Consider the following 26,071-nt stretch of genomic DNA (forward strand, 5'->3'; position numbering starts at 1 on the left):
GTGTTCATTAAATGTTTTCTCCAGCACCTCTATGAGGAAAAAAAGAAGAGAATATACCCCAAAATATCTATTTATTGTTATGTTATATACTTTATAGCTTCAGTAGTTTGTCATCTACTTTATATAAAATATAGCCATTCATTCAATCAACCTTCAAGTATACTTTGAGTATACTGAATTCCTGTTATGCACCGGGCACTGTTCTGGGCATTTGGGTTATTTCCATGAACAAAAGAGACAAAAATAATTGCCCTCATGTCATCAGATAATAATCAATATACTTAATCAATAAAGAAATTATATAGTATGTTAGAATGTAGTAAGGGCTATGGGGGAAAACACCAAGAAAGTGTGTAAGAGAGATTCAGGGTGAGGGAGTAAAGGGGGCAGGTTGAGAAGATGATGAAGGAGGTGAGGGAGTTGGGCATGTTTATGCATGGGTTTCAGGCACTCCAGTCAGAAGGAACAGCCAGTGCAAAGGCCCTGAGGCAGGAGTGTGCCTGGCATGTTTGTGGAGGCTTGTGGCTAGAGTAGAGTAAGTCACAGAGAGTGGGAGGAGAGGAAATCAGAGTGGGAGGAGAGGAAACCAAGGGCAAATAGCATTGGGCCTTAAGGACTTTTGCTGTAAGTCAGTGAAATGGAAATTCATTAGAAGATTTTGAGAGAAGTGACTTGACCTGACTGACATTTCAAAACTATCTTTCTGTCTGCTGAGAGGAGACCAGTACTGCAGGGCAGGGGTGAAGCCTAATTGAGAGCTATTATACTTTTCCAGGTGAGAAATTAGCATGGCTCAGAGCAAGTGGATTGTTGTGGTGATGCTACACCATTATTATTAAATTAACCAATGAGATAGAAATATGTAATTGGAAACTCGCATATTTTCTCTCCACACCCCTGGGGACCATGAGAGCCTGCTGCATTGGAGATCACACACTTAGGCAAGGTGAGTTCTGAAGTTGGCAAGGCTGCAGCAGAACTTTATAAATACTTGCTAAGTCTTACACAAGAAATGGGTTTTGTAGGGCCAGCCTGGTGGCATAGTGGTTAAGTTCGCATGCCCCACGTCAATGGCCAGGCATTCACAGGTTTGGATCTGGGCACAGTCCTACACACCGCTCATGAAACCATGCTGTGGTAGCATCTCATATACAAAGTAGAGGAAGATTGGGCACAGATTTTAGCTCAGGGACAACCTTCCTCAAGCAAAAAGAGGAGGACTGGCAACAGATGTTAGCTCAGGGCCAATCTTCCTCACAAGAAAAAAAAAAGAACAAAAAAGGTTTTGTGGATGAGCACATTTTTAATGCTGATGAGATTGTCTTGTTTTACAAGGACATTGGCAGACAAACCCATATAACATGAATGGCATTTGAGGTGATGGAAATATTGTGACCGGAGTCTCACAGGAATCTGACCTTGTATTCCCCCTTGGGGCAATAATTCAGCATTCACCAGTTCCGTGTTGGCAGTGACTTTACAGAACGTAGCTACACTGCAAATAATAATTGTCTGCACATTTTCTGAATGCAAACATGAAAGTGTTCATCCATGTTTGGATGCTTTCATATGTTGATTGGGGAATGGCCCAAATTTTCCCCTTATGACTGCAGGACCTTCCTTCTAGAGGTAGAGTCATTCCTCACCCCCTTGAATCTGCACTGGTCTTTGTCGTGCTCTGGTCAATACAATGTTGGAAAAGTGATACTGTGCCACTTCAGATCAGAGGCCTCAAGGGCCTTACAGTTTGTTCTCTCCCTTTCTCTCTCTCTCTCCCTCTGAGATCATCACAAGAACATGCCGGTGGAGCAGAGGCAGCTGTTCAAGCTAAGGCTGTAACCATCATAGGCAAATTTATATTGGCCCTCTTCTGTCCTATTGCATCAATAACAATGTTGTATCAAAAGTTGTTGTGCAGAGGTAATGAAAAAAAATTGCAAGTCATGTAGCTGAAGCATGCTCAGAAGATGGAAACCTTGTCCTCAGATGACCTCAAGCTGCCTAGGAACCAAAATTCCCCAACTACAGAACTCAATGTAAAGAGAAAGTGGAACAGGGAACATAATAAGAAGCAAGAAGTCCCTTGATTTGTAGTACCTCGGACTTATATGAGTGTTACACTCCCACCTTCCAATCAGATTCCGCCTAGTTAGCATTTTACATAACCACTCTCACTCCCAACTCCTTAAGTCTGTCCTTGCTTCAGCTCAGGGAGACAGATTTGAGACTTGCCTCCCATCTCCTTGCTGGTCAGTCATACGATAAAGCTCTTCGCTTTCTCTAAAGCAGGTGCTGTAGTACTGGCTTCTACGCGCATCCATCAGCGAGCCTTTGCTCAGTAACAAGGCCGTCCTGGATCAGCCAACAGCCTGCTTACCAGACATGCGAATGAGCCTTAGTTCAAACCAGAAGAACTGCTCAAACGAACTCACCAAGATCAGCAGAACCAAATCACTCCACCAATCTATAGATTTGTGAGCAGCAATAAACGGATGTTATTTGAAGACATTGACCTTTGCGGTGGTTTGTTACGTTACACAGCATTATTGTGGCAAGAGGTTACTGGTACAGGTGCTGAGAAATGCTATTGGATTTCTCCGGTATTTTGTTCAGATGTAGCTTAACAGCATAGGAAGACTAGAGAAGGAGACTTGAGACAAAACTCAGCTTCAGTTCCCAATTATTTGATATGTCCTTGGTTTTTGTACATGTCAGATCAGACCTTCCAGAATCATCCATCATGCTCAGACCTCTAGAGTGGCTAAGAGCCCAGAAAACCCACCACATACCAGAGGTGAGTCATGTTGGTTTCCTTCTAATAAATGGACAATTAATTTATAGTTTTGAGCAGCTAATATCCATCCACGCACATAGTCCCATAAGAGGCTTATCATTTAGATCAATCACGCACATGTGTCTTTCATGGTGAACACCTGTTCAATGATCCATATGTGTGCAACCCCAGGGCACTTTCATCACTGACAATAGTAAGCGAAATAGGTCCGATTTTGTTGTATGAATATATGCCATGATTTTAACATTGAGTAATTATTCATGCTTGTTTCCTTTCTGCCAGAAATCCTACGAATGCCCCAGTTTCATGATGTAACTTTAGTGAAATTAGGCTTGAACATTTCAAAATTGTGTAATTAATTAGATTCAGCTTCAATAAAGATCATTAATTGATTCAAGCCACCAACAGGACACCTGGCAGTGTCAGTTACACATCGCAGGTGATCTCTTGGGGCCTATGTATGACAGCTAATTAGATTCTGCACTTTTTAAAAGTTAAATTCTGTGTTTGGCTAGGGTCAGATAGTTTACACTTAGTCCACTATTGAATGTTTAATGTCCAGTTTCAAGTTAATATTCATTGGAAGACTTTAAGTATCATAAAACTAAATATAATTAAGAGCTAAAATATATTAACTATATTTACAAACGTTGGTAATAAGGCAAGATGATGATTGCATGACCTTTTAACGCCATCTTAGAGCCTTTGATAAGAGGCCTGCCTGAGGGTCACCTCCTTCTCTTAGCAACTGTAACTTCCTTTGACTCATTTGCTGTTCACAACTGATTAGGTCTCAGACATCTTACAAAGCCAGAGGTTATCTCACAGAAAATGGACAGAATCGGACTTTGATGTGTGTTTAGTTCTGAAGTCTATGACACTGGGAGGAGAAAGATGGGCGCCAGAGGCGTGGGCTGGGGAAAGACGACTTCATGGAGGACATGGGGTTTTGAAACATGAGTGCAGTTTGAAAAGTCAGAATGAAGAGGGAAGGGGCTTCCAAAGACGAGGCATAACCTGAGAGACGACACGAAGGCAGCAAGGATCTTCTCAGGGGCGTGAGATATGTGTGCTGACCCCCTGTATTTCTTACGGCTCCATGGTTTCCAGCTCATGCTAGGAACGCAAATCAGTGTTGATTGAAGGCGCTGAGTGGAAAGCAGGGAAAAGGGAAGACACCCAGGTGGGAAGTGTAGCAGGAGCAAAGGTTCCCATAAGCAACACTTTGCTCCAGCCAAGTGGATTGCAGGAGGGACCATGTGACGGAAGACTACAACATAATGTCAACACTTTAGTTTCTCATTTGAGGAAATAGGAAGGTTGTTTTATTTCTGTCTTATTTTGTGTATAAAGAAGGACTTATTAGGCTTATTAAAGAAGCTACAAGATGGAAATAACTCACCTAAAATGAAGTTGTAAAATTGTGTTAGTTATTTATTGCTGCATAACAAATTATCCCAAAATTTAGGGGCTTGAAGCAGCACACATTTATTCTCTCACAGATTCTGTGTGCCAGGAGTCCAGACACGGCTTAGCTGAGTGCTCTGCTTCAGAGTGTTTCCTGGAGCTATAATCAAGGTGTTAGCTGTGGCTGCAGTCTCGTCTAAAAGTTCAAGCACGGAGGATCCACGTCTAGGCTTCTGCGTGTGGGATTGGCAGGAGTCAGTTCCTGTGGGTGTCGGGCTCAGGTCCTTGATAACTGTTGGCTGTAGGTTGCCCTCTGTTCCTCGGCAGGTGGGATGTTCCAGTACAGCAGCTAGTTTCCTCAAAGTGTGCAAACTGAGAAGGCAAGAGAAAGTGCCAGCAAGAGAGAGAGTCCCAGCAAGGCGAAGTCATAGTCATGTGTGATAGAGTTATAGGAAAAACATTTATCTCTTTTGCCTTATTCAGTTCCTTAGAGACAAATCACTAGGTCCAGCCTACACCCAAGAGGAGGGAATGACACAAAGGTGGTCACCAGCAGACAAGGATCATTGGCTACCATCCTCAAAGTCTGCCTACCACAAAAAAGGCGCTGGGGGGATGGACCCCCTCATACTCTGCTGATGAAATTGTCAATGTGCATAAATCCTTTGCAGAGCTATTTGGCAACATGCGTCCAAATAGCAAAGATGTAAGCTTTATGAACCAAATATTTTATCTTAAAGAGATGATTAGAAATGTACAGCAAAAATGCAAGGGCAAAGATCTGCATTCTGATCCTATTTGGATAAATGAAACCTAGCAAGCCACATAACTGACTCCCATTAGGGCACTAGATAAGCGCAACTATGATAAGTATACATTTGGGGATGTTAGGCAGTAATTGAAAACGAGCGTTGTATTTTGCCATAGATCTTAGAGATGATTACACAGAGGGACATAGAGGTCTACCTCAGTCTTATTAATGGCCACATAACATTCCACTGTATAGATACTACATAATTATTTAACCCAACACTTACATAATTAAATAATTTGGTTGCTCCCAATCTTCTTCTTTTACAAATGTCCTTGTATACATTTGCTCACAGACTCCAGTTTACGTGGAGTATAAACCCATAAATGTGGAATTGCTTGGGCAAAGAGTTTATATATCTTTAATAATATAACTAAATGAAGAGTGCGGTAGCAATACTCCCACACATCTACCTAATGCAGGCTGACGGCAAGCATCTACATGTGATGGCAACTTGAAACCGTTGTTTTCTTTCCAGACGCCCTCCCCAGCCACATTCCTGACAGTAGGGAGAGTGAAGGAAGACTATGCCAGTGGGAGCCAGACACAACTGAGCAGATAAGAATCACCCACGACATGTGGGTGTGTCTGCAAAAAGTGCACAGGAACATCTTGTTGGTGTTTGGATTTCTTCTAAGCCACGATGTCTGCTAGTTCATACTGGTGCCACCAGGCTTGGGCAAAGGCTCACAGGAGAAGAATGTGGGCTTCCAGGTAGGAATTGGCAATAATGAACCATCAAGTTCTCCACAGTTCCCAAGTGATATGGCAGTTGGAGGTTCTGGGATTCTGTTGCCTGCAAAGAAGAGACAAGGAGTCGATGAAGGGGGAGGTGCACACCTTGTCAGCTCAGAGGGAAGCTTGCCCTGTGCAGCCAAGTGGGGATCAGATTGAAAACTCACACCCTTCTCTTCAGGCTACTCCAAATGCCAAGGGAGCTACATAGGCCAGGCCTGAAGCAAGTGAACCTGTCTGTCCAGCCCCCACCGTCACCCCACGCCAACTCCACATCTGCCAGCCAGTTGCATCTGCTCCCGTGACAAACAAGAGAAGATGGCAAATGCCTCCTTACCTCTCCCCCGTTAGCAGGACAAAGCTTATGGAGCAAGAAGGGACAGGGAGAAGGACAGAGTGGGTAGACCTGTCTCTCTTCTATGCTCCCACACACAGTGTTTGCAATCGATATTTCTGGAAGAATAAAAAAGGAGCTAGCATGCTTGTGTTATGAAATAGTCAGGACTCAATATGATGAGTGGGCAATTGTATTTTCTCCCCATTGTTCCTTCCATCTGCCCTGTGGGCTAGGTCTTTCCCTGCCCCTTGGATGAAGAATCAGGTAGATCACAAAGCTCTTCTAGTCACGCTCACAGAAGGAAGTGTCTTCAGGTCATTTTCACACATAAGAGCAGACTCATTTGATAATTGAAAGGACCCATCTAGAGTATTAATGAAAACCCAAATTCTTATCCAAGTTTGACGTGTCTCAGTGTCCCTACACAAGCCTGACGCAGGCTTGGAAGACTTGATTGGGTGATGAAGGGCCATAATAGGTACACCTCTGCTTTGTCCTGCTAACAGGGGAGGTCAGGAGGCACAGGCAGTTTGCTATAGGAGCAGATGTAACTGGTGTGTCTATTTGTATGTATATATATGTGTGTGTGTCTCTCTGTGTGTGTGTGTGTGTCCACCCACTAAGTTGGAGGCCATGGAGAGGAAAAAAGAGACAGGAAAGGTCTTACAAGACTGGTATGGTCATGAGCTGTCATTAAGCCCTCTGGGCTTGGCAAATGGCCCTCTGTCTTTGGGGGGTGCTTTTGTGGGCTTCTTAGTGATTTCCCTACTGAGGTCCTCTGCCTGCTGTTCTCTTGAAATGGGAGATACCTTTCTTTCCTGGACAAGGTATGGTCCACCACTCTGGTGGGTCACATTGGCCCCAGCTCCACATCCAGGCATTCTCCTGGACATAGTTCTTCCAAAAGATCCTATGGGTCCACTGGTCCTTGGGAAAATGCACTCCTCTGTGCCCAAGTAGCGGTGGCAGAGCAGCTTGCTCCCAGGACAGCCCTGGCTCCCTCGCTTCCACTGCTTCAGGCACAGATTGTAACCTTTGCTATTAAATTTCTCAGGCATGTTTCAGACCCCAGTACTCTCTGCCCCTCAAACCTCAGGGAACACAAATAAAGCTCCCAAGCAGACCTTGAAGCCGAAGTCTCTCTCACTAAGGTGAGAGAAGGTACGCCTTCTCCTCCTGCTGGGACAAGCGAGAGGGAGATGTTTATGGCATTCCAACTCTCTCCACACGCCCACCTCAACCTTCTTATAGATGGAGGTCAGTACTGGCCTATCCTGGCCACATCAGGCTTGCAGTCTCTCAGCATGCCCTTGGCAGGTGATGTCCCACATGCCTTTAGGTGGGGAGATGCTCTGCACCTATGGTGCCACTCTCAGCTTGGGGCGCTGCTAAACTGACAAAGATCTCCTTTAGCATCCTATTCACCATTAATTCCTTTTCCACCATAGCTTCCAAGGGAGACTAGGGGTCTAGATTCTGAGTGAAACACCCTTAAAATGTGTACCTTTTTGTCCTGTTGCATTTTTTAAAAAAAAACAATCCATGAACTATTTATCTTTCAATAAAACAAAGAAAAATAAGCTTTATGAAGAATAAGCTTTCCTTTACAAGAGAAAACACTTTGGATATAAGTGTAACTTTTAAAAATTTTTAGCTCAATTAAAACAGTAAATTTTTGTAAAGTTTAATGGAAAAAAATTTTAAATACAGATAAACCCATATTTACTATGTAAAAACAATGGTATAAGACACTAGAAAGAAAGGATCTATGATATTGTATCTCAAATCATGAATTTTTTTAACTTAATATTTTAAAATGACAAGAAAATAATTTCATTTTGTAGATTTCATAATGAAGATAGTTTATTTTCTCACTTTTATGATTATTAAAACTTTCTAAATGCTATTCAATAAAATTTTCTTATAACCAGAATATCTAGGTTAAAAGATATCCATGCCCTGAGAGAGGTCTCAGGCTACTACCACCCAAGGGACTCGTCCGAATGTTTAGGGCAGAGTCAGTCACCCAAGATGGACTTCATTCTGAAATGATTATGCATGACAAGATGGTGGCCTCTCCCACTGGGCCTGATGGCAGATGGCTGCTCCCCTCTGGCGTGACAGAGCATTGGTGTACTTCCTGTGGAGCATCTGAGTGAACACCCTTGGGTCACATGTGACTGCCCTATGTACAAATCACCAACAAATTAACGTCTCATTCAGATTCAGTGCTGACTCTTGCAGTCCGGGGACCTTTGTCACAAGATGGAGAGCAGAATTTTGACCAAATTTGCTTTGAGCTGTTCCCTCCAAAGCCCTGAGCAGGAAAAATTATACTAAATCTGATCTGAGAAGAAATGTTTTTATATGAAGGCATTTACAACCTCATTCTGAAAAGAAATTAGAATTCTGGGTAAAATGTTTAGGTAATTTTCTGGTAAACTTCAATAGGACTAAGACTCTAATGATTTTTAACTAGGACTTTTTTTACTTAAATCTAGTTTAATATTTTCTGACCATTTAGATTTTCCAATAAAACTTCCCACCAAAGTGGAACCATTGAATAGTGCTGTTAGAGACCTCTGCCCTTCAGCAAGTTCCTCGAAATAAAAACATAAAAACTCATAATTGCAGTGTTTAGAAACTACTTTTAACAAGCTTTAACCTTTTCATTAGCCTCCCTCTAAATCCTTTATGCAATTTTCTTTGAACTTGGAGCAGAATGGGTATGCTTATTTTTTGTACCAATGGAACCAACGTCTATTTTGTTTGAGAAACACGGTCAGTTATTTAGAAGCTAAGAAATAAAAGTAACAGAGAGAGAAGAGGAGGAAAAGGAAAGGGAAGAGTTAGAAAAAGGAAAGGCAGGAGGAAATTCTGTCTGCTCACAGGAAAGCCCGGCACCCACATTCTCAAAGAGGTTTCTAGCCCTTGTTTCGGGCAGAGAATAGCAGGAATGGAGTGAGGGGGAAGGAAAGGAGCAAGAAACCAGAGAAATACTTTGAGTCAAATCATGAAAGTCCAATATAGGCTGCTGTGAGGACCTGGGCTTTGACTCAGATCCTGGGCGGAGGCGACACTGCAGAGGCAAGAGTGGAGGCAGGGAGACCCGCTAGGAAGCTGATGTAAAGGTCCAGGTGGAAGACGACGGTGGCTCGACCAGAGGGACAGCCTTGGAGGCAGTGAGAAGTGGCAGCCCTGTGTTGTAGCTTGAAGGTAGAGACACGAGCCCACGTAATTTAAAATTGAGAACTACAGGGGCATGTGCTGCTGAAGATAAGGGATTTTACTCCGGGTTTATTGTCAAGATAACAATCAAGTCTTCTAACAAACTAGCTAAATATAGTGGCTATAGCTTTACAGTAAGAACCTTGTAAAATACTGTGCTTTCCCTTTGCTTTGCCTATTTTTTTGTGTTGGTTTTGTTTCCACTTATAATGAAATGTGACACTCTATTTCGACAAGTCCCTTGTCCCTCGTTCCCTGGTATAAAGTTCTTCTCTTTCTCAAGAAGGTTTCAAATATCTCTTTAGAGTAATAATAAGAACAATAACAACCACCACTAACATAATTGTGGACCAGGTCCCTTCCAAGCAGTCCCAGGAACCCAGGAGCCAGGTTCCACAACCATCCTCATCTGAAGATGAGGAAATCGGGCACAGAGTTAACTTGTGTAAGGCCAGCGTCGTCTCATGGAGAACTAGGGATCAAAGCTGTCCACCACCACATCCTGCCTGATCCCTCCCAACACAACCCTGCCTTGTGTTTGCAAACTTGTAATTTTGAAAGGGGGCAAATTATAAATTCAAAAAATATAAACATGCATTAATTTGAACATGATAAGGGAGAACTCGATAGACAAAACTATGATGTGAATTTCAGTTTTCAATGTGTTTCTGAACATTATCTCCATTTGGGGGTCAGGGCCCAAAGAAGCCATCCTAATTCCATCTTTACAGGGTTGCTGTATGCCTGTGCACCCAGGAGACTCGTCCCACAAGAGGAAGCTGGACGTCACACGGACTAGGGAGATAGGCTTGATGGGAGGATTTCAGACACCAGCATGATCATCTAGGGCAATAAATTTGCTTACAAATGAGCCCATCTACTACCCATGCATGGTGTCATGGGGTTAAAATCAAAACAAAACAAACACAGGAAATGAGAAAGAACAACCCTGGATTTTAGAGTCAAGCCGACTTGTATGTGAATCCTGAATTCAGCACTTGCTCCCTGGATCACCCAGCCAATTACCCTGTCAGCCTCCCTATAAAATGGGGACAACCATCCCTCCCTCCTCAGCTCGTTGAGAAGTACGCATGGAAGTTTATTGTCAGCTCCACTCCATCATCTCTTCTTCGAAGGCTGGGAACTATGTATCCCAGAATCGCCGTCCCTGCAGTTCCACGTCAGAATTCGCCATGAGCAGAACTCCCGCGAGATCTGGAACCTGGATGTGAAGTGTTTCCGCCATCCGGGGACGCTGTGAAGATGAGGCATGATAGCTTGAGAAGCCTTTCCATGGGCTCTCACTTTGGTCGCTAGACATGGTGTCTCCTCAGATGCCCCAGTGTACGCTGGTCCCTCCGCCTGAAGTCATTTGTGACTTTCTCCCATCTTCTGCCTGCAGCGTTTCAGACCTCTCTTCCTCAGCTCCTCTCACATTCATACAAGTCCTGCTTCCTATCAAACTTGCAGTGGGTCTCTCTGTTCCTGACTGAATTCAGGCTGACACACGAGTGGTTGGTATAAATGAAGTGCTGCAGAAGCTCAGAGTGATCACGAAGGGGACAACTGAGCCAGTGACTGGTATCCATGATCCTCTCCTGCCTTGGATGTCAGAGACAGGACCCATTCGCCAGAATCCAAAGGTGGCAAAGGGCCTGGAGGAAATGTGCATGGGTTTGAAGCTGGCTCCAGATCTTTCTTGCTGTGTGGCTTTCATTGAGTTATTGAACCTCTTAGAGCCTTAGTTAACTTCTCTACACCTTTCTAAGAGGTACAATTAGAATAATAAGACTTATTTTGAGACTTCAAGAGTGTAAGCATGAAACATCATGCAGAGACCTGGCATCCAGTAGGTTTTCAATAAATGTTAGTTACCTTCTCCCCACCACTTAAATGTAAAGTGAAGAGTGTGTTCACAGACCAGGAAGCCACTCAGGGTCTGGAGTATCAGGTGTGAAAGGAGAGGGTCAGAGAGGTGGATGTGAGTCCAGGTCAGAGAGAGCTTTGATTATATGTAGTGTCTCCTGTGAATGATGGGGAGTCTCTGAAGAAGAGTTGTGAGTAGAACTGAACATTTGTACTTTGGAAACGTCCTTTTGACAGCAATATGGAGGATGGCCGACAGAGGAGTAGATTGAAGAAGTGGAAACCAGGAGAGATTTGAGAGTTTCCCAAATCAGAGAGGCAGCAACGGGATAGAGAGGAAGGAAAGAATTGGTTAGATATTCAGCCAATGAATCAATTGGATTTAACATCTACTATGCATACATGGAGCCTAAACTCCAAGGCACAGGTAGAATCTTTCAGAACAGAACTCAGGATCCAGGCGACTTGAAAAGAGATTTATTTCCTCTCTATAGGGGCCAGAACTAGATACGTCCAAGTGTGGTAGAGGTATAAGCCTGGGCCTACAACCCGAGCTGGTTATACCATACCCAACGGCCAAGGACATCTCTGAGAGAGGAGAGGTGGCCGTGTAGCATTGCACGGTGTGGCCGCAGGGATGAGCAGGCAGAGGTGCCTGACAGGTTATGACTCCTTTCCCCCTACAGTAATATTAGGCCCCTTGGCAGCTCTCTGAGATTGTTAATACAGAGGCTACTGGTACCATTTGGCAGATGGCCAGTCTGAGGGCCTGGGAGACGACAGGCCGTTTCATCTTATTCGCCCTTGTGGGCTAGAGGAATCATCAAAACAAATCATGTTTTTTCTGCATTCATGCTTCCACCAGCCTAGCCCTCCAACCTCATGACCTTGAACCTCTGCCTGGACCCTTCCTTCATAGTCTCCCTGTTCAAAGAGCAGTGCACACCACGGCCAGAAGCCTCAAGAGGTGCTGGGACCAACCTTCTGAGTGGCAGGCCCGAGAAAACACCCAGGGACAGTATCTACTGCTTATAGAGTGGTTACTTCGTGCCCCTCATGACATATTTTACACACGTTATTTCACTATTACAACAATTCCATGAAGTGTGCACTATTATCCCCATTTCACAGACAAGGAAACTGAGGCATAGAGACATTGAGGGAATCGCCTAAATCCACACCACCGCTAAGGGGTAGAGCAAGTCTTCGCACCATGGCGTCTATTCCAGATCCACCACTGTCTCACTACACCTGGAATTTACTTCCTGGTAAAATAGGAAGACACACAAACTGTCCATTCTAAAACAACACGGTAGGCACAGTGATAGCCAAATGAAGATGTTGACACTGGGGCCAAGAGAGGGACACCTACTCAACTTGGGGAAGAGAAAAGGCGTTCTGGAGGTGATGAGGAAGTGTTAAAGCAGGAGTCCTCAAGCACTAATCCACAAGAGATCCACCTGAGGTAATAAATAAGAGGTGTCGCTTTCTTGTTTAAACTCTAATGACTTCCAATTGCGAGCAGCATACAAACCCAACTCAATCCCCAAGACCCGGCCTGCACTTCTCTGATCCCAGCATCCTCCACTCCTCCCTTGTCTACTAGTTTACCCCCTCTCTGGCTTTCTCTGTGCCCTGGACCTGCCCATCTTATCCCAGACTCGGGGCCTTTGCATTTACCATTCCTCTTGCTAGGAATTCTCTTCCCTCCTTCTCATCCTTTTTTGCAAATGAGCCCTCTCCAGAGCAAACTTCCCTGATCACTCTAGCTAAAGTTGTCCTCATTCACGGCCATACTTTATCATATTGCCTTACTTATCATCTTCAAAGCACTTACTAGTACCTGAAATTATCTATCCATAATCTATCCATCTACTTGTCTGTCTATCCATCCGTCCATCTATCTATCTATCTATCTTCTATCTATCTATGATCTGTCGATCTATCCATCCATCCATGGCTGATCTCCCCCAACTAGCTTGTCTTGTGTATCCTGTATCTCAGTGTCTAGGTCAGGTCCTCTGCAAATGTTGGATGAATGACTGGCTGCCTGTGGGACTTCAGAAGGGAGGTTTCTACCTGCTCAGGGAAGACTTCCTGGAGGTAGGAGGGCTAGAGTTGGACCCACTTGATAGACATTTGGAAAAGAAGAAGGAGATTAATACTTGAGTGGAGATTGACCTGCTTTTTCCTCTAAAACAGCAAGTCAAATGAAAAATCAAACAGCACAGTGAACTGTTCTAAAGCACCAGAATGGATGGATCTCAGACAAGGAGCCTGGAAACCTGGATTCTTGTCCCGCCTCTTCAACTAGTTTGTCACAAGACCTCCCCTCTCTGGACTTCATTTGCCCATCTGATAAATGAGTGGGTAGGACTTGATGGGTCTCTAAACCACTCTTCAGCTCTCAGATTCCAGAAGGATCCATTTTCAGCATCATTGCCCAGTCACTGCCCACGTGAGGAGTTGGGCTGCTTCTTCTAGTGTGACTTCACTCTCTCAGCCCTGCCACCATTGAACAGATGTATCAGGGACAGCAGGGCCTATTCTGAGCCTCTACCAGGATCACAGAGACCCTATTGTCACACAGCCTGTGTGCTGGTGGAAGGCCTCGGTTGTCGGCTTCCTCCAGAGAATGTGGACGTTAACTCCCATGGCCACCAGGTGGCGCCGCTCTCCAAGGCACTGTGCTTTCCAGCTAAAAGGTCATTTGAACGCCCTTGGAGCTCCATGACGTGCAAAAAATAGCCCAAGCTGATGTTTGGTAAATATGTTTGGGTACTGGTGCTGGCTCCCATGGGATGAGAAGGGATTGACACATAACCGGATACAGGGAAAAAGCGAAACGTGGGAAGGGAGCTGAGGAGAGCAGCCTCCTCTCTGAGAATTTGTGCAGCCAGTAGCAGCAGGGGGCTCCTGGGACACTGCCTCAGTGCTCACTCTGGCCCAGGGGTCCCCACGTCTCCACCCAGATCCCTCCACCCCCACCATTACCCCATGTGACCTCCTCCCACAGCCCTGAACTCAAGGCCATGAGGATGTTGCAATCTTCATTTTTGGAGAAAACACAAGACAGTTGTTTCTCTGACCCCAGGGCTTTGGCCTACGGGCCCTGCAGCTGTCTCTCCACGAGGCAACGGCAGGCAGGGGCTAGAGAGAGGACTGAAGGGACAATCTCATCTGAGATCCGTTCTCATCCTCTGACAAATTCAACAAACATCCACTGAATCCTTAATCTGTGCCCGGCCTCCCTGAGAAGGAGCTGACCCAGCTTTCAGAACTCCCCAACCAACAGGCGACAGACAAGTCCACAGATGAGATGATGGAGCACTGCAGGTAGTGAGACAACCGGTCTCCGGAGGGGACTGCCCCTCACTCTAATTCTGATGGAGACCTGGCTGGTCAGGAAAGTCTCATGGAGGACTTGACACATGAGTGGGGAATTAAAGGAGGAGACTAGGAGGACAAGGTCTCCAGGTAGAGGGAGCTGCGGGGCAAAGGCATGGGGTCCTAAAAGAGCGCCTGGAGTTCGGGGGCTGAAAGTGTTTGGTCTAACTGGGAGTTCGATTTGAAGTGAAGAAGCAGATAGCACAGGGCAGGGCGGAGACTGGAGAGGTAGGCAGCAAATAAAACAGTGGTGAGGAGCCCAGCTTTATTTGAGAGCAAGGATGGTCATAGAAGGGCTTTAAGCAGGAGAGTGACGTGGTCAGACAGTTTAGAAGAATGACTGTGGCTGTGGCGTGGTGCTGAGATTAATTGGAGGGCCGCATGAAGCAAGACCGGAGCCAGGCTGACAGATCAGAGCTTCACAGCAAGACGATGAAGCCTGACTTAGGGCTGAGCCCACGAGGACAGAAAGGAGGCAAAGAGGGGTCACACCCCAGGAGAAGGAGGATTTCTGCCTGCTAACAACACCAGCCAAAGAAAAATAAGCCCTCTTGATTGGTCAAAAATCATCCTTTTGATAAAGCCACAAGAGCAAAATCCTCAAGATGTAATTTATGTGTAAATCAGAGCCTGCATTTTCACTGGCTAACAGCAGAGGATATTTGAAGATCTTGTCATTCTCTTTCTTTGTTCACTGATTTTCTCTGATGAAATTGTTTGAAAATTCCGTGTTTAATATGACTCGGGATTGTCCAAACCTCAGTTGTATGCACAGTGTCATTCCCATTTCTCAGGAGTAGCTGGTCTCAACGAAGCATCGAAAACAAACAGATCAGATGAAGCCAGAATCAAACGGCTTGAAAAAAATGTGATTATGAAGCAGCGTAGGTCGTGGAACTAGTTTCCTTCACAGTTGTTTTTACTTACTGTTTGCATCACTCCCCCAGGGGCACTGATGGTCCTCCTCCCCGCCCACACTTGCCCTGACCAGAGGCAGCTTGGCCTGGGGACACAAGCCAACCCCTGGACACTTGAGAAGGGATCTTTCCAAGGCCCACTGCTCTGCATCTGCTGGATCCATCTGCTCCCTGAACTCTTTACAAGACCGTTGTGTGGGTCGTGGCTTCCCGCAGCAGAGTGCTCCAGGGAGGGAAGGCAGTGTCTATCCCAAAGAATGGGTTTGCAGTGCCCACCTCTCTGTGTATCTCCATCATCCATGGCTGCGTCCATGGCTCTGGAAGGGGCAGAGCACCGAGCATGGCCCCTAACATGGGGCTCTGTCCTTGGCAGGATCCCACTAGTGTCCACGTGCAACATGCTACTGACAAAAGTCTCCAAAACACTAGATGACAAGAAAAGTAGAATATAGTCTTTGAAAGGCCCAATTCAGGAGCTAGTTTGAGACCCAGTGGTTCTCCCTGACATGGGCTAGAAGTCAAGACTGTTGACTGATGGTCCCCAATGTATTGCCAATCAGCTTTGCAAACTTCAACCAAATTGAACTTCAATTTTAAGTTACTTAAATTCTTTGAGCCTTAGCTTCACTTTTCTCCCCACAAATGACAAATGAAAGGTTTTGACTAATGGTCTCTAAGTTCCTTCCAGCTGTAGGCGTCTCTAATTCCATCACAGTACTTTTACTTACTGATTCAGTACGATTGTTGGGCTGAGCAGAGAAGATTCAAACCAGAAAACAATCAGCCCTTGCTCAGGGGCTCACAATCCAGAAGGAAAATGTGCAGATAGACAAAGATGAGGCTATGAAAAGAACACTGTACTACTGCAGAAACAGGGGACTGAGGAACTACAGAAAAGAGAGTGACTGCCTTTTCCGCAGAGGATCAGGGAAGGTGCCTTAGGAGCAATAGGCCGCCCATACTGTTTCGAAGGATGAGGAGGGTTCTGATGACACCTGGTAAGACATGGCCGGGGCAGGCAGAGGAAGCAACGTATGCAACGACAGGGACACATGAAAGAGTCTAGTGTTGGGAAACTGCTGAATTATTCCCTTAGGCAATGAGTGTAGAAGGGAAGGTGAGATGGAAATGGAACCTGAAGTTTTAGGCAGAGTCCAGATCATGAAGGCTCCCGAATGTCATGCTCAGAAGGTCAGCATCAGCACCCAATTCTGCCAGAAACAAGCGGAGGACATGACCCCAAGGGCCAACATATGAGAGTGCACCTCTGCATACAGGAGAAAACTTAGTGAGTAACTGAGCTAAGGTTTTATTTCATCTCAGAAATTCAATTGTATAAAGATGGGCAGCCATAGTTCCAGGTTAAGTACTGACTTAAAACATCAGTGAACTTCCAAGGCCCTTTCTCAACAGTCACTCCCATTCCCTTCTGGGGAAACCGAGGGGTAAGACAGCACTGAGCCTATACTAGGAGTGAGTTGACCAACGGTCATGTGGCTGGGTTCTAGAACTCTGGAGACAGTTCTAGAAGAAGCCAAGACTCCTTGATGCTTACCATGACCAAAGGTGACCAGAGGCTGAGGCACCTGGGGCAATAGCCACAAGTGGTCCAGAGGACAGGGCCAGGACACAAGAGCAGAAGGAAATGCCATGCAGCATTGGTAAACTGTGTCCCCAGTGGTGACATTAAGGCATGGTGAGTTATCTACACCTGGGTCTCAGGGCAGGCTGTCATGTAGTACAGAGTGACTTTAAATGAGTCCTTTCACATCAGACTCAGTTTTCTCCTCTGTAAAAAGGGGCCAATACTACCTTCCTTGCAGGATTACAGTGAGGACTAAATGAAACCATGGATGTGTGGCAAAGGTGACTGGGTGCCCCCAAAAATGCATGCTGTTGAGAAGTGGGAGCCCAGTAGGGGTCCACTTCTAGCCCTCTTTACAATGCAACAGGGCCATGAGTAGGAGTTGCAGCCTTAGAATAAGGGTGGGAGCCATGTGCACACACTGAAGCCGGGCCTATAAAACTCTCCTCTCTCATGATCCTCTGTCCTCTCTCTTTCCCCACCTGCCAAGCAGAGGTTGGTGACCAGAGTGGCCTTAGAAGCCAGATCTTAAAGATGGCAGAACATCCATAAGCCTGGCTCTCTGAAAATTTTATGATCCCACGGCATCCCCATCCCCATTCCCCCACCAATGACCTTCATAGGAACAGGAAAAAGCTTCTCCTACATTAAGTCACTGAGATTTCAGATTGGTGTGTTATAGCAGTTAAGGTTAACCCATCAATCCAGCATTGGAGGACCTAGCACTGTGCCTGACGTATAGAAATTGTTCCATAAATGAATTCCTGTAACACATAGTCACCGAGTGCCAGGAGGAAAGCTTATTGTTAGAAAAGATCTATGAGCAAGAAGTATCTCCTGTCTTCAGGGACCTGACAGTCTGTGGGAAACACAGCAAGTGACCAGAATTACCACACAATGTGATAAGGGCTCTGGCAAGGGTGAGCCCAGAATGGCCTGACCCATGAAGACTACCTCGCCCAGCACTGGGAGGTCAGGGGAGCATGGTGTCCCAGCCTCATTTCTGCTTTCTTTGGGGAGCCCTCCTTGTTGTCTCAATTGTAGGTCAGGAGCTACCCAAGTGACCAGGAGGGAGAGTGAAGGGGAAGAGTGTAGATGAGGTCCCAAGGTGAGAGGGCTCGGTGCATGCCGCTGAGGGCTCACGTGGTTGGAGTACAAACGGTGAGTGGTGAGAAGTGACGCTGGAGAGAGAAGCAACAATCAGATCATGAAGATCTGCACACCTCACTGAGGAGGAGGGAGTGTATCCTCAAACAGTGGTGCATGATTGAAGAAAGGTAGGCAGGAGAGAGACTGGGACATATTTGTTCTTTGGACGCGTTCCTCCAGCTGAACTGCAGACCACGCGTCGGTGTGGTGGTAAGCCAGGAGGAAGGGATAGCAGATGCTGGCTTCTGATGTAACCCATATGAGAGGGCTGGTAGTGTAACAGCTAATTCTTTTGACCACTTACTAAGCTAAAAGCGCTATTTAAAGTGTGCTATTTTAAGCTCTTAACAACCTGTGTCGGTACGATTATTATCCCCAATTTAAAGATGAGGGAATTAAACACTACAGTGTTAGATAAATTGCCAAAGGTAACACAGTCTATCCAGGATCTCCAACTCCGGAACCCATGTCCGGGTCCTCAAGCAAAGATACACTGCTCTGTACTCAAACAGGGAACCCAGAGCGCAGGGGTGGGTAGAAGCGCTGAGGTGAGAAAAAGCAAAAGAACCTATGAGAATTGGTGGAGCCCTGACAGGGGAGTCAGAACACTGCATGGCCCCTGGCCCCGGTAGCTTGTAGGGGGTGGTACCACCCACTGTATTAGTTTCCTAGGGCTGCTGTAACAAATTAGCACAAAATTGATGGCTTCAAAGGGCAGAAATTTCTTCTTTTAAGTTCTGGAGGCCACAAGCCCGAAATCAAGGGGATATCAGGGCTGGTCCCTTCTGGAGTCTGAAGGACAATCTGTTCCATGCCTCTCTCCCAGATTTTGGTGGCTGCCAACAATCCTTGGCTTTCTTTGCCTTGTGGTTGCATCACTCCAATCTCTGCCTTCATCTTCTCAGAGGCTTCTCCCCTTCTCTTCTCTTCTAAGGATGCTTGTCTTTGGATTTAGGGCTTACCCTAATCCAGGATGATCTCATCTTGAGATGCTTAACTTAATTACATCTGCTAAGACCCTTTTTCCAAATAAGGTCACACTCACAGGTGCAGATGGGCATATCTTTTGAGAGGGTACCATTCAACCCTCTACACCCACCAAGGTTGGAACACAGAAGGAGAAAGATATCCTGGGTAAACTATGATAAGTTCCAGTTTTAATATGCTGAGCTTGAAGGGTTTGTGAGGTTTCTGAATAACAATATCTGGTAGGTGGTTAGATAAATGAATCTAAAGCCCTGTGTGAGTTATCAGTGCTGGGAATCAGAAATCCTCAGTAAAGGATTAGTGGAGGAAATGCCCCAGGGAACACATACTGAGACAAAGAGATAAGAGTTGGGGTAAAAGAGATCTAAAACGTTAGAGCTGGAAGAGAATGAAGAGCTCATTTAAGAGTCTGAGAAGAAATGGCCCAAATGGCTTGTGACTGGCCTGGGGAGTCACAGAACTGAACAGAGGGATTAAGGTAGGAGGGCGTGGGCATGGTGATAAAAGCCCAGGAGCAGTCAGTGGGAGGTCCTGAGAAGTGGCTGCTGTGAGGTTTCACTTCGCAGACTTTAGTGAGCAAGACCAGGGTTTGTGGTAAACTCCAGATGGCATAGACAACACTTTCATCCAGTTTGATTGTGGAAGGGAGAGAGAGGGGGCTGTGTTCAGAGGAGGACAGAAGATGGAAGAAACTTGAGCTACAGGAGAAGATGGGGGAGAGAAAGGATGGAAACACATCAAAGCAGAGGCTAATCAATGGGGCCAGGGCTAGAGTGAAGGAATCAGGTCCGAGCTATCCTATCGCAGGAAGAACAGGGCTTTCTTTTTGGCTGTAGAGAAAGTTTTAAAAGGATGAGAATGGCAGGAAGCAGTCTGCAGGTGTGAAGTCAGGAAGCAGAGGAAGATGGTAGCCATGCCACCTATTTTCTCTGTGAAGTAGAAGATAAGGTTATCTGCGGGGAAGGAGTGGGAAGTGGTGGGTGGGAAGTTCGAGAATCGTCAAGAAGATTTTAAATAACTACTATGGGAAACAAAGTTGACTCGGGAACAGAAGGATTTCTTGGCAGCATCGGGGTTGGAGACCATGAATGTTCTCTGGCAGCATTCTGCACAGTCGTACGAATTTCCCTAGAGGTCCTCGTGAGGCTCAGGTAGTTTCATTGGTGCGGAGTTAGGGATATCCGAGGAAAATGCAACAACAATAACAGGGCAGAGCCTGAAGGATATTGGCAAAGACAGTTGAAGGGACAGGCCCTAGAGCCCATGTCAAAGAAGAAAGGAAGAAAGGACAGAATGGAGTTGACAGGAGAGTCCAGGGTTCAGGGTGCTGGCGGTTTTGATGGACACGAGGATTAGGGATAGGGCCAGAAATGGGCAGCCAGAAGCACAGGAAGCTTGAGCAGAGAATTGCATGTTCAAGTTTAAGAATCTGAGAGACAGCAGCTCTGTATGATGGCAGAATCCTGTGTGACAAACTGCAGCCCCAAAGAGCAGGGGCTCTCATGTCAGGTTCCCTAAAAGCAGAGCCTGAGGTAGGGACTCTTGTGAAAGTGATTTATTGAGGGAGGGAAGCAAGATAGAGCTGGGGAAGAAAGCTAAGCAAGGATGTGGTCTTTCCTGGAGACTAGCTTCAGTCAAAGGAGCTCTGGGGCACAAACTATACCAAAGAATTGGCCCCAACTTGAGACAGGTGGCCAGCCTTTTGTACCCCTGTGCCAGTCAGCTGTTGGCCACTGACACAAGGTGGCCTCATTTGGTCGAGAGCAATTCTGCAGAGAAAGGGGCAGCTGTGAGCAGTGGGAAGCCCACACTTACTGCACTTAGGATGCTGCTGTTCCAGCATGGATAAAGGTGTCTGGGCAAGGCACCAGGAGCTTCCACCACAGATGCAAGCCCACCTCCCAACTCTACATATGGGGGCTCAGGGGGAATCAGCAGCTGCCACAAAAGGAAGCAGCTGGAGAAGTTGTGTCCTCGGGGGTAAACAGGCTTTGACACTTAAGGAAATGGAATATTTGATGAAGAGTCCAAAGGGGCAGGGGAAGTTGTTACCACAGATCAGTAGTTCCAGAGGGCAAAGGGATGAAGTCCAGTAAGAGAGGGAAGGGGAGAAGAAGCACCGAGTAGTTGATGCAGCTGAGGGAGCACAGGTGCCCCAGAAGCTCTGAGCTTAGATAAGGAGCATAGAGATAGAAGAGCCTGTTGGTTTAACAGGTGCAAGTTCTCCTGTTGATATCTCCCCAGCCAGGCCTGGTGGGAGAAGGCAATGGGCCTCTGCAAAGATATCAGCTCCATCCCGGATTGGTTATGCTCTGAGGGAGCACTCATTCTCCTGAGCAGGGCAGCAAGTCAGGGGATTGTTCCAAGACTGCTGTTTGTGATTTCTCCTTCCTAACAAGCACTCGAAGCCTAACACTCCAACCTGGACCGACACCCATCTTTGTGCATGGAGACAAGTCCTCTGAGGGGATGCACAGATGGCTCAGGCCACAGAAAAGAAACTACCACTCCATTTCCATCTGACCGACTTTCCAGCCCACCGCTAAGGCTGAGCTCAGGCATGACCTGTCTTCCCGGGGTCCATTTAGACAGCTGAAGGTTTGTGTTCTAGTCTCAGCAATCACAAGTGGCAAGAAATCAACCTGAGGATCTCACAGGGCACCAAATGACAAAAGTGCCATTGGGTGTACCCATCTAGTGAGCTTCAAACTCCTGGGCCCCAGCCAGGCGCGTGGAGAGGCACACAAGCAGGTGAACTGCAGGTATTGGGAGGCTGGTTATAATTTTTCTTTTCTCAGCATATGAATCTGTCTCTAGGATTTGAGAGTGAGCACATTTCTTGATCTTTAAACAGCTCCAGGTTTCATAAGCATTAAGCTAAAGAAAGGGCACTGTGCTCGGCATCAGGCACTAGAGTACTCTAGCGTGGCTTGTGCTTTTTGAAACTGACTAGAGGGCTCTGGACAAATTCCTTGACCCTTCTGAATACCATTTTCCTCATCCACATGGTAGGGGACACTACTTCCAACCTTCTAGGGCTCTTGCATTAGACTAGAGGCAATAAGGAAAACTTCTGAGCATAGGGCCTAGCAATATAGATGTTCAGGCCCAGTTTCTGCTCATGACCCTAAGAGGACTGCCTGGATGTCTGTGTATTACTAGCTCCCTGGCGTGAGGCAGCGCAGACTGTGGCCGAACCAGTAGGAAGGGAGAATCCTGTTCTTCTGCCTCAACAAGTCCTCATGGGACTTCCCAATTCTGGGCTCAGTTCGGCCTAGTCTCCAAGCAGAACAGGCTTGGGAGACACCACTGCAATCACCCAGACCACGTCTCATCATCAGCCACTTGGGAATGCAGATTAGTTTTCCTCGAAGCTTCTTGCCCTTTAGAAACAGTCCTTGGAACTAAGAGGGCATAGTTTGAGAGAGGTCATAGAAAGATAGAATCCCACTTATTTGCATATCTTGCTTCCTTTTATTGGTTTATTCAAGGCTAGTAGGTGAGAAGATGAAAAATGGGAATCCTGTACTAAATGTCATGGTGATGGCCAGAGCCAGCCCTGTGGCTCCTTCCGGCTCTGGACCTTGTGGAGAGGCAGGAAGAGAACCTCAGAAAAAGCATTTTCAGAATTGGTGAGCAAAGTAGGGAAGGGCTTTGGGTGTAGGTTCCATTCGGTTTGGGGTTTTGTCAGGCTTGGAGCCGGGAGACTTATCTACTTGCCTTGAATGATCACAGCATGGGCAGTCTCCTACCTCATCTACAAGCAGACCTGCCTTGGCATTCACTTCCAGTTCTGAGATCCAGGAGAAATGCCATGAGCTTCTGTGTACCTGAACCCAAGGTAGTGGGACAGCCAATATCCCAGACCTGTGATGCAGAGAAAAGAGAGAAGGTATCCAACACTAATTCAAGAGTGAGTTGGGAGGATACAGAAAAGCAGCAAAACCTCAGGTCCCTTTTCAGACTTGAGAAGTAATATCTTTGCAGAGACCCTTGCGGGGGGGGGGGGGGGGGGGGGGGGGAGCCTATTCTCCCTTCAGGCCAATGATACAGGCGGTTGAAGTGACGAAATAATCACAGCCAGTATCTTAGTGCCCTAGGGCTGCCAGAACAAAGTGTCACAGACTGGGCTGCATAAACAGAAGTTTTCTCACCATTCTGGAATCCGAGATCAAGGTGTCAGCAGGGTTGGTTTCTCCCGAGGCCTCTCTCCTTGGCTTGTAGATGCCTACCATCCTCCTGTGTCTTCACACGGCCTCTTCTCTGTGTGTGTCTGCATCCTAATATTTTGTTATAAGGAATCCAGTCATATTGGATCAGGGCCCACCCAAATGGCCTTATTTTACCCTGATTACCTCTTTAAAGGCCCTTTCTCCAAATACAGTCACATTCTGAGGTTCTGGGGTTAGGCCTTCCACAGATGAATCTTGGGGGGGACACAATTCAGCCCATAACCAGTTTATCGAACCAGCTGGCACAATAGGGTACAAACAGAAAGCCACTTCGTTTTTTCTCTTCATTCCTCATTAAATGCTCCCTATGGACATCCCCTCCCACCCTCACCCGTGGAGGAAGTCTCAGGCTGGTCTCAGCTTTTCCAGTTGCCCTCAGTAAATAAACCAAATGAAAAGCCTATTTCAGTCTGAAATAAAAACTCCCAAACTCTTTGTCCAACCTAAAGCTTCTCTCTTTCTCTCTACTTTCTTTCTCTTCCCAGAATTTCTCGAACCCACCATCTTTCTCATCCTGCCCCCAGGCCTCAGCATTCAGCCGTGACCACCGTCCTGAGTCAGGTACAGTTCCTATGTTTCCCCAAATTCCAGAATTTCATGGGTCAAGCTCTCCCAAGCTTTCGTGGGTTTATTGGTACCCCTCTCCCTGGGTTTCGGGTAGTCAGTGGGCAGAGTGACCCACTCTTCTCTCCCGTGAGCTGGGAATGATACTCAGCAAACTGAAACTCTCTCTGAAGAAATCTTCCCTGTCCTCTTCCACCTTGCTTTAGACAAAGGACTGAAAAACTGATTTTGCTATTTTTTCACATGCCCTGTGTAGTCGTCTGTCACCTATTTTACCGATGTCAACCTTTGGGGTCTCAGCATAAACTGATATAGAAAGTCTCGGTTCAACATCCAATAAGGTTTTTTTCACATAATTTCAAAGCCAACAGGTATCTTAAGAGCATCTTAGAGATATAAACCAAGTCTCTGGGAAACGGACTGGCCCAAGGCTGCCCGGGGGCGAGTAACTGAACCACGCTTCCAGCCCCGCTGTCATAGTTTCTGGGCTGTAGTCTTCCCAATACACCACAATTATATTGGACCTAAATCAATACAGTTTCAGAACCTTGTTTTCCAAAGTGAGTAATACATCTTTAAAAATATATTAATGCAATGCGCTCAAATATGTTTAAAAAATGCTTCCAACTCTGCGTGTTACAGAAAGCTTTTGTCTCCGTCTCCCTAGGAATGTCATTGTCTAGAAGAGTCTGATTGCAAGAGGAAGAGAGAGGAATAAATCATTATTGAGGTCAAGGAGAAGAGCTTGGCTCAGCAACAAAAAAATCATGCCTTATGGTTTGTCCCAGCATTGCGATCCGTTCCTGGGTTAAGAATAGTGTAACTTCTCCCTCCCCAGTTAGCTCTTTTTCCTCCCTTCCCTCATTCCCCACACACCTCCCCCAACATGAGGATGTTTAAATTCTGGAAGTAGAGCTCCCATCTGCTCACGTCTTCTCCTATCACCATGGTTACTGGGCCCAGAGTGGTCTCTGTGGAGACAGAGGCAGAACAGTAACCAGGGACAACTACAGAGCAAGAGGCTGTAAAAGTGAGGATGATTTTTCAACCCCCGGTTAAACTGGCACGCCCATACTGACAAGATTTTGGATTTTGAAGTGGCATTTCAGATTTTAAAGGCCTTTGATCCAGAACAAAAGATAAAATATGATATGTTTGGTAATTCCTTACCACTATATTAAAAAATGCAATATTCGTGGTATGCTACATCTGAAATGCTGGGGTGAGGGGTAGGGGTGGTGGGAGGGTGGTGGCCAGAGCTCAGCCCACCTCAGCCTCCACCCCGTGAAAAGTTCAAGGTCCAGGTGGGGGCAGGGAGGAGGGAGTGGGGGGAGTGAGTTACTAAATCTAAGACAAAGGACAGTAGGAAAAGCTGACAATGCCTACAGTTTCTGACCCCAGTGATTGGATTGGGCCCTCCAGGATAGCCTCAATGCCATCTCAGTTTCTGTGCCCAGCTGTCTTTATTTTTTCCCAGCCAGGTGGGATTTTCATTTGCTGTGCTCCGGGCTCACGCACCGTAGGAGGAGGGAGAACGCTGTTGCCCGCAGTGGTTAGGGAAGACTTCTGATTGATGGAAAAGAGAATGAGCTTTAGAATCAGAAGGGCTTGGCTTCCAGGCGAGGCTTTGCTGCTCTTTGGGGACCCGCGTGGTCATTTCTCTTTCTATGAAAAGGGTGGAGCAGCAGGAGGCTGGATTAGAGCAGAGCATCTCAGCTCTGGCTGCGCTTTAGAACCACCTGGGAGTTTGTCAAAAATATCAGTGTCCTGGCCCAACCCCTGGAGCATTAAATCAGAATCCCTGTGAGTGTTTTAAAAACTTTCCCAGATGACACCAATGAGTGGTCTGTTTAAAGCCACGGGCCCAGAGGTGTTCCAAGACGCCTTCCAGCAATGAACTCGATGATGAAATGATATGGAACTTATGAGCAAGAAGAAATGCCCATGGTGGACCACGCACAGGTGAGGCCAGCTGGCAGGAGGCTCAGTTGCAGAGATGCCTCCTGGCTCTGCCACCAGCCCCGCACCTCCAATATGGGCACAGCCAGGGTTGAGTGGAGCCCAGAGGCACA

The 26,071-nt window shown here is 46.3% G+C and overlaps 1 long non-coding RNA gene across 2 annotated transcripts in view; it reads right to left on the reverse strand.

Moving 5' to 3' along the window:
• Window positions 1–4,099: 4,099 nt before the first annotated feature.
• The window catches only part of LOC139045561 (uncharacterized), a 48,793-nt gene continuing 26,821 nt past the window's right edge, over window positions 4,100–26,071 (reverse strand). The window contains exons 3-5 of one of the 2 annotated variants that reach the window (XR_011504189.1): window positions 23,358–23,483; window positions 22,956–23,070; window positions 4,106–5,808 (exon numbers count right to left, since the gene is read on the reverse strand). This is a non-coding gene — a long non-coding RNA (uncharacterized lncRNA). Of the gene's footprint in view, window positions 5,809–22,955; window positions 23,071–23,357; window positions 23,484–26,071 lie in introns of both variants that reach the window. The other variant, XR_011504188.1, reaches the window with a different exon arrangement.

Source organism: Equus asinus, chromosome 6, assembly GCF_041296235.1.
Source record: "Equus asinus isolate D_3611 breed Donkey chromosome 6, EquAss-T2T_v2, whole genome shotgun sequence".
In the NCBI taxonomy this organism is placed as follows: domain Eukaryota; kingdom Metazoa; phylum Chordata; class Mammalia; order Perissodactyla; family Equidae; genus Equus; species Equus asinus.